Raw genomic sequence first — 9,512 nt, 5'->3', positions numbered from 1 at the left:
TCCTCATTTCAAAAGTGCTTTTTCAGCTGAGCAGATTGCTGAGCAGTTGACTATGTAGACGAACTCTGCCTAGAAGGTAGAGGGCTTTGTACTGAAAAGTCCTTTACAGAAGACATTGCAGTCACTTTGCATCAACCATGGTGGAGATTTCAGGAATTTTTAGCATAATGTCAGAGAATGGTTCTATGACTACACATAAAATCTTAACCGGTAAGAAAAGATACAAAGCTACATTTCTGCTTATTTACTTTTCCTGGGTTCAAACCTTGAGGTGATATTTCAGATTGTGCACAATATGTGAGCACAAACTCTGTTCTGTCTCTAGTCACTGCCTTGCACTGCTTTCTGCCATTAGTACAGAAACAATACTTCATTTTCTTACTAAGTGTGAGTATCCTCTCACCATCCAAATAAAATTTACTACTGCCTGATAAGTCAGCTTGGCTTTGCAGTAGCTGCATGGCCTTCTTTCACTTTTCTTCTTGACTGCTTTCTGCCAGTGTAAGACTGATGTCACACAGTCAAAGACTAAATGAGACAGGGTTTGAGGATTTATTAGGAAAGAGTGGCACTGTCCCAGCTTGTGGTGGTAAGCTTGTGCCCAAGCTTGAAAGCTTGACAGCTTTCAGTCAGAGCAGTGTGTTCAGATACCTTGAGTGGTATTTCACTCAGCTCCAGATCACAGTGCAATTCAAAGAAGGGGGCTATCTAGATCAAGTCTTTCAGTTTTCTCTGTTCTGGAGAACTGAGGGACAGCTGCTGTGTTCAGTTGACAGAAGAAAGGGACTTCTAGCAGCAAACATTGCTATCCCCCTTGCGTCACTGCTGGCTGCAACACCAAGAGCTAAGTGTGCACTCTTCAGCCTCATCCCTCACACTTGCTGCAACAGGAATGAGCTCAAACCTTTGCCCGACATGCAAGATGGACAGGAAAGACTACTATGAGAAGATGGTGAATGCAAAGGTTGAGAGACAATCTTCTGTGGCACCATGAGGTTACGTATAGCCTGGTAACGTCCAACTGACCATTACATCTTCCTCCTTCTGTAAGATCTTTTCTGGCCTTTCTTCCCTCTTCTGCTGCAGTTTCTTTTGCCTACTTTGCCATGAAGCCTTTGGCCAGCTCTGTGCACTTAGCCTTATTTGCTCTAAGTACATAAAGGTCTAATTATCTAAGTTATCAGTGACTGAGCAGGGTCAGAAGTGAATTTACTTGCTTCTCAGTCCCACCAGTATCAGCATGCTTGGCATTTAACTTATTAGAAGTATGTCCAGGTTCCTTTAATTTTCTCCTTTTTGGATTTAAAAAATAGTTCCATATTCAATTCAGGTTCTTAAACTATATTTCTACAGTAGTAATTTACATATTTTTGTTATCTCCAATTAAAAATTTTAGCCTACTAGAATTTATCCTGAGATAGATGACCCTGTGCCTTGTGAATGGCAAGACAGAGCCTGGCAGAGCACACTGTAAGAGGCAATTTTTATGCACTTTCCACTTTTGCAGAGTCAATAAACATATTCAGAAGAAACACACAAACTGTCACATTCCTAATATTACTACATATTTTCACAGCATAGAAGGGCAAAATGGAGTCATAAAGCAGCAACCTGGTGGACAAACTAGTGGGACCTGCCAAGATACTGAGAAAATTACACTTTTTCAAGGCAGATTTTAGGAGCCAAAAATCAGCAAGTTAGAAGACAGCTGTTTAAACAGGGACAAAGGTTTTTAAGTACCTTCTTCATGGGTATGAGTACTGCTGATTCGAAGATCCAATCTGCTTATGGAATCTTTAACAGCTTACACCAGCAATACCTGCAGAGTACATCTGCAACCTCATGGGAAACAAAACACACTGTGCAGAGCAATTAACAGAGCCCACACTTCACTTTAATGAGGATGGGTGCTGGTTTTGGTTGAGGGAGAGCTAATTTTCTTCACAGTGGCTAGTACAGGGCTGTGTTTTGGATTTGTACTGAACACAGGCTTGATAACGTAGAGATGTTTTTGTTATTGCTAAGCAGGGCTTACACATACTGCCTTGCTGGCAAGGAAGCTGGGAGGAGACACAGCTGGAACAGGTGACCCAAACTGACTAAAGGGATATTCCATACCCTATGATATCATGGTCTGAATACAAAGCTAGGGGAAGAAGGAGGAAGGGAGTTATGGTGTTTGTCTTCCCTGTCACCATTATGTGTGACAGGGCCCTGCTCTCCTGCAGAGGCTGAACACCTGCCTGCCCATTGGTAGCAGTGAATTAATTTCTTGTTTTGCTTTGCTTGCATGTGCGGCTCTTGTTTTCCCTATGAAACTGCATTTATCTCAACCCTCGAGTTTTCTTGCTTTTATCCTTCTGATTCTCTCCCTGATCCTGCTGGTGGGGGAGTGAGAGACCAGCTGCCGGGGGCTTGGTGGCTGTCTGAGGTTAAATCATGACAGGAGGCTAAGCACTATCACCTTGCTTAAGAACCAGGCAGATGAAGAAAGGACAAGCAAATTGAATCCTGCGTTTCTTCCAGCCTTCCCCCTTCCAAATCGACACAGCTTAGAATTAGCACAGCTGATTAAAGCATAGCAAGTGCCAAATCTCCCCAAGCATTTCCCATTTCAGCGCAGGGTTGAGTCAGCCACAATGGTAGCAGGGGAAGAGTGGGAAACGTGATACTCCAGGGAGCAACTGGGAACAGTAAAGACAGGAAGTGGAGAACATTTTGAGAAGAAACAACAGCATGTCTAGAAAAGGGTCACTAAGGATGGAGAGAAATCTGAGCATTTAGGGGTTTTTTAAATTTTTAAATAGCTGCCATTGCACATCACCAACGCTGGACTGCCACAGGCATCCCGATCAAAGAGGGGATAACTGGTTTGGCAGCTGTCTTTCAGCAGCAGCACAGGGCAAGGGCAACTGGGACCAAGCAGAGTGCACCGCTGTGGCCAGAGGGGCATGAGGGCAAGGAAACACTGCTGCACTAAGAGAACTCTAGAGAGCTGGAAAATAAAGCCCAGGCATGGACAGAATTGGGAATCTCAGAAAATTCCTGCTGGAGGCTCAAGAGAGAGCAGACCTCACTGGGCAGAAGTGTCAGATCCCTTTTCCCCCGGAAGTGTTCTTCACCTGAGACATGTTTTCTTTTACAGATTTCATATAACTTTAAGCTTTTTAATACAACAATTTCTACCCCTGAGAACTGAAATGAAGGGTTTTGAAAAAGGGTGATCATGGAGTCTGGTCTTGCTCATTCCTTGCACTGAGGTCAACAGAAATCAGGACTCAAACAAGGTCAGAACTCTTACTGACAAACTGGGAGTCATGCTTTCCCCAAACCTTCTTAACAGGCAATACCTACACATCAGAATTAACTGTGGACCATTTTGGCATGTACAGTGCAACAGTATACAGTCAGAAAAGGTCCCAGAATTTCTAATTTTTGAGCAGCTTGGCCAATTCTCATTTACATTCTGTGCCATTACAGCTAACTGCAACAACCCAGGACCTAATGAGGGAGATCACAGTGCACAAACCAGGATCATCCATTGGTCAGATGCTACCACATTGATGAAGAGGTGCAGGAACTGTATGACATATGATGTAATGAATGTGTGACATGTCTAAAACACTGACCCAATCTGCTGCTCTCCAGTAAAGCTCAGGTTATGAGCAAAGACTTTTTCATGGTCCTAAGTAATTTAATCCCTGTGTGGATTCTCTCATGCCTAGTAAGAGTCAAGCTCCTGCTGAATCCTCTTCTTCAGCTGGAACTGTCAGAATGGACTCTGCCATCTGCTCATTCTGGTGTTCCCAAGGAAGTTACAGACACACATATGCTGCTCTATTTCTGTTGAGTTTATTAAACTGGCCCAACATGTTCAGAAATTACTGAGAAGATGGATAGACACATACATTAAGACTGTGCAATAACACTAGCCTGATTTCTCTAAGAAATTCTTGGTGGTTTTGTTTTGTTTCATAGCAGACTCTTCATGTATGAAATCACCATGTCAAACCATACCTGGAGCAAAGAGTCTTAAAATTAAAGAACCCTGTTCCTTGCCACAGCCCAAACTTCCTGTGATCATTTTAAGAGTCTGTGTCTTAGTTTCTGCATTTGTATAATGGAGTAAATATTTCTTTACAACACGTGAACAGCATTTTGTACTAAGGTCCGTAATGCTGTCAGGAGGAAGCATCAGCAATACATACAGCACAGCTAATTCATTTTCCAGCAGTTAATGATGTGGTAGATCCATCTTAGCAATCAACTACATTTTCATTTTCCAGCTCAAAGCATAGATTATGGGATGTTATCCTGGATAGGCAATAACCACCTACAAGAAAGAGAAAAGAAAAACCAGTATAGGTGCTGTAGCATGTCCAAAGAAGGGCAATGAGGCTGGTGAAGCGATTGGAGCTGGTGAAGCGATTAGGAGCGGCTGAGGGAGCTAGGGTTGTTTAGCCTGGAGGAGAATCAGGGGAGACCTCATCACTCTTTACAACCACTTGAAGGGAGGCTGTAGCCAGGAAGGTATTGGTCTCTTCTCCCAGGCAACCAGCAATACAAGAGGGCATGGTCTTAAGCTATGCCAGGGGAGGTTTAGGTTGAACATTAGGAAGAAGTTCTTTACAGAGAGAATGACTGGACATTGGAATGGGCAGCCCAGGGAGGTGGTGAAGTCACCGTCCCCGGAGCTATTTAAAAAGAGACTGGATGTAGCACTCAGTGCCATGGTCTAGTTGACAAGGTGGTGTTGGCTCAAAGGTTGGACTCAGAGGTCTTTTCCAGCCTAAGTGATTCTGTAATGTTTAATATCAGAAGAGAAACTGAAAAGTACACTACTCTTGTATTAGCAAGAAGCAGATCTGTCACATGGAGAAGTTGGTGCCAAGGATCAAAAGTCTGTGACGCTTTTGAGAGGATGAAATAGGGAACGGGAGAAGATAAAAGTCTTCTCCCATGAACTGGACACCCATTAGTGGTCAAAGCCTGTTAGGTGAGCTTTTGGAGCACATTTTTCAGCTCAGTTGCATTCAAAAGGAATCCAGTCTGGGGACTAAGAGACCTCAGTGATATGAACACAAACAAGCAGAGTAAGGACAATCTGGAGACTGATTTGAAAAGCACACCCCTGATCTAAACTACAATGCTGGGGTGAGTGTTCCCTGCACAGACCACTCTTCTCACAGATCTGCTCTTTGGCCCTCGGGTTACCAAAGGTGGGAGTGGAAGTGCCATGAGCACTCCTCATGTACAACACACTGGGCATCTCCCTCACAGAGTAGGTGAGGTAATGATAAAGCAGGTGATGTATTTCCCTCAACCAGCAAAGCCAGAAAAACAGAGAAAGAGCACAGTCAGCTTAGGACTCTAAATTACAGGATAGCAAAAAAAAGTACAGTGCAAGCCTTGTAACCACATATGCGGAAAAAAAAAAAGAAAAAGCAAGTTCATTATTTTGAAACTATGGGATGGAAATAAAAAATAATCCATGCTTGTCTCATTCACTGAACATTCTGCCTCGCATTCTAGTTAGGATAATGCTGTGTGTGAATAGAAGAAAATAACATCTAGGGACCTAAAAAATCAGAATAGGACACAAGCTACACTATCTGAAAACAAGTGACTATTTACCGCAAAAAATCCCTCCTGTTGTAACAAGGAAAGAATTGGCAATTTAAATTGCCAGTTCAGCAGCAAAACATGTTTAATGAATCAGTGAATCCTGGTATTTGTGGTAGCATACAACCAAGAGAGGGGGAAAGGGAGAACGGAAACATTCTGTTGGCTTACCTCTGGATTATTCTGCTTTTTGCTCATCCTTACATCTTAGGGGGGGGTTGGCTGGTTGGTGTAGCCTAACCACATGAAGGCTGAGAAAAGGAACCGGCTGAAGGACAGACAAGTGCTAAAACTATGAGAAGATAAACAAAGCTGTGAATTGGGAATTAGGTTCCTAATCATTGACGGATTGGAGTCCCAAATGCCTTCTAAAGAGAAATTCTGGCAAGGAACTTATGACTCAATAAATTTTCAGGAGAAGAAGCAATGCTTTGAACTTCAGATAGGAACCCACATGTCTTATGATCTGATGGGAGACATGGTTGCCATATTCATCATCTACATTGCCTCACACTTACTGGCTTTCAACAAGCACTTACAGGGACCAGAAAGCAATTATTTTTTTCTCCTGTATGCATAATTCAATATTGCTGTTCCTAATTCCTGAGTATAGCCTCTCCTCAATTTTTCTGAATGCTAGAGATCAACTGCAAGGTAAGACTTTGATTTAGCGCGAAGGGGAAGGGCTTTCTGCTGTTCACTGTGGATGGCATTTGGCCCTCTGGATATTATGTGGGAAACAAACAAATGGATTGCCTTTGCCAGAGTAATATACCACACACTTCGTCTCTTTTGCCCTAGTCCTGCATGACTTGGTATGGTGAGTTTGGGTCTTCAACTGACAGCCAGCATTTGCTACTGCCAAGAAGCATTTTTGCATAGTTACACAGCTTAGGTAACAGCAGACATCTTTCAGCATCTGCAACTGCAGAGGGATGAATAACGATGCAAATGATCCTTTCCAGTTCTTCCCTTTCCTAATTAAGAGAATACATTCAAATCATTAAAGCCATCTGTGTGACAATTATCTTACTGTGAAAGCTCGGATCAGTTTTCCTCTTCCAGAACCTCATGTTGTTACTGATTAGGCCTAATCTAAAATTTCAGCTTTCTGAAATGTGCACTGCCTTATCGGATAGACTGTTACTACTGTGCTTAACTCTAAAGATATTTTGAACTTATAATGATAATGTTCTTCAAAGTGTTCAATTCCCTAGCTGCCTTTAATAAGGATCCTATACTTCTTTCACCCTTGAAGTATTTTATTAGTCTATTTTTTGAATTGTTCATGCAACAGGGGAGATACTTCAAGAAGAAAATTAATTTGTACAACCATTTTGATAAAGTGCCTGTTGCTTACTTCTTCTTCTACTTTATGCTAAAAGTACTGTTTCCACAGAGTTAATAGTATGACTAACTGCTTTCTTCTAGAAACTGGGAAAATAATCTCTACTATATCATCCAGTTTAAGCCTTTTCTTTATTATTACCCACTACCAAAATTCAAAGGCTTGACTGGACCACCATTTCACAGAAAGAAAGAGCATGAAACATGACATTTTGTTTAAGATACAATTCTTAATGACATGAAGATCAAAGTCTAAAGCTGCAGCAGTCACATTTAGCTACTCATACTCAACAGAAAAAGCAGTTTACCAACCAGTACTGCAGTACCCTAGAGGAAACAGATATATAGACTCACACAGGTGTTCTCCAAAACATATTTTTAATGTATTCTGCATTTGGAGCCTAAGGAGAGTAAGAGCAGAGAAATATGCTTGTTATTCCTTTTTTACATTACTGTTAAAGCTAAATTACTTCACGTAAAAAAGAAACTGCAATATTTCCATACACGGAGCTAGCCCTGCATAGGAAGTCTTCGCGATAGAATGGAACACAAGGACAACGTTAGTTAAAACCAAACCAACAACAGCTTTTTGTTCTGCCCTCACTGAGGGCTCAACAGTTACTTTTACACTCACAGCCAAGAAATAAGAGCAGTCTAGTATGTCTCTCATCAACTTCCCCAAAATCACTTTGAAGCATTAAATACCAGTCGGATTCATTGTAGTCACAGAAGGTAAAATTAGTGTTTAGTCTACTTTTTCGTGCTTCTCAGCATTTTAGAGTATAACAGTCCTTCCACTCTATACTTCAATGCATGAGGAAGCTATTTCAAGAGCAGTCATATCCTGCCACTGTCACCTTGCAGCTGATACAAAACTGAGAAGAGGCACATTTTTTTCTCAAAAGGTTTTTATCTTCTTATTAATCCTCCTTTAAGGATTTTGCTTTAGCATTGTATTCCTTTTTTTAAAGTAGTGTTTTTTAAAAATGGAAAGAAGTTAATTTTAACCAGTTACAAAACAGTTGTTAAAAGACAGCTCTTTGTGGACTTAGTAAATACACAAAACTACTTCCTTTCTGTTGTAAAGTATATATGGAAAACTAACACACTGTTGCCTTGCATTTCAGAAAGCATCTTTACACTGCACTGAACAAACAGGACAGAGACACCGCAGACAGCTGGAATCTTGTTTCCAGCCTAAGTGATACAAAAATAGGAATAAAATTTTAGAATTTTTTTACGAGAATATTTTTCATCTTCCTTGTTGAAGTGCTTCAGTTGAAACCCAGAATGATTAGAAGCTGCTTTAAGCATATATCCCCTTCACAAAAAATGTAACTTCAGAGGTCTCAACAAGCAAGGAGGTATCAGTGTCTTTGTCTCAAGGAAGTTTAACCTGTAAGTTGTTTAATCAATGTAAAACCTGTTTCACCCCTGCAGGGTGTACAATTATTTCCGCAGTGTTGTCAACATTTTTCTGTGTCAGTAGCTCAGAAGCAGTGCATCTCATCAGAAAAAAAAAAGGCCAAATAGGAAGAAAAGAGAAGAACAGTAAAAGAATGAGTTAAAAATATGACAAAAATAAAATCATTCTTTGTGTTCTGAATGCTCTTTAGTTCCTTGTCCTTACCACAGCTTGCAATACCACTGCATTTAACATCAATATGTTTCACTAAAATAAACTTATTCCCACCTCTGAATAGTAACAATAATAATAATAAAAAAAATTAAATATCTGGTCCAGGAAATTGGTATCTATATTGAAGTGGAGACAAAACTCTTTGTATCAGGGCTGAGGAGGCAAAACGGCTACTACCCATCAGCACAGGCCTTAGTGGCACATGCATCTCAGACAGGGCCTGCTCTCCCAGCCCTCCTTCCCAGCCAGTAAATCCTAAACTAACCCCTAACACGTTACTCAGCACAGGCTCTGTACCAAACTGTTTTAAAATTAAGAGAAATAAAACAGGGTAGTGTAAACACACAGGGCTAAATGCAAAGTTGCCGTAAATGCATGAACTCTCCTGCTGGGACACCTAAGTCCAAGTTATCTGGCAACATAAGTGTTCAGCAGAGAGGCTCACTACCATGAAAAGTTAAATTCTGCATAGAGGTGATAAGTCTTTTGGATTGATGCACTTCAGTAGATATTTAGACAGAACTACATGCAATATATCAGCATGTCCTAATAAACTGGTTTGTTTCTAAAGAGTAACTAACACAGTAAGCCTTCCTTGTAGCAACATTCACTAGATTTACATAGATGTAATAGTGATATGCTATCATTTTGGGAATGTTTTCAATTTTAAAAATTTGCTAGTAATTAACAATTTTTAGATTATATTACTGGACTAATGATCATAAATCACAGAATGGCTAGGATTGGAAGGGACCTTAAAGACCATGTAGTTTCAACTCCTCCCTCATGGGCAGGGACATCTTTCACTAGACCAGGTTGCTCAGAGCCCCATCCAGCCTGGTCTTGAGCACTTCCAGGGATGGGGCAGCCACAACCTCTCTGGACAAGCTGTTCCAATTTCTCA

The 9,512-nt window shown here is 41.0% G+C and overlaps 1 long non-coding RNA gene across 1 annotated transcript; it reads right to left on the bottom strand.

Annotated features, from left to right (window-relative positions):
* Window positions 1-3,833: 3,833 nt before the first annotated feature.
* Window positions 3,834-9,425, bottom strand: LOC108493642. The gene is made up of 2 exons (XR_001873552.1): window positions 5,794-9,425; window positions 3,834-4,333 (listed from the first exon to the last, which is right to left on the bottom strand). It is a non-coding gene; the product is annotated as an uncharacterized LOC108493642 (long non-coding RNA).
* Between the last annotated feature and the right edge of the window lie 87 nt (window positions 9,426-9,512).

This window comes from Lepidothrix coronata, unplaced genomic scaffold (genome assembly GCF_001604755.1).
Source record: "Lepidothrix coronata isolate B3197 unplaced genomic scaffold, Lepidothrix_coronata-1.0 Scaffold18, whole genome shotgun sequence".
Classification (NCBI taxonomy): domain Eukaryota; kingdom Metazoa; phylum Chordata; class Aves; order Passeriformes; family Pipridae; genus Lepidothrix; species Lepidothrix coronata.
This window is presented reverse-complemented; position numbering and strand designations above follow the sequence as displayed.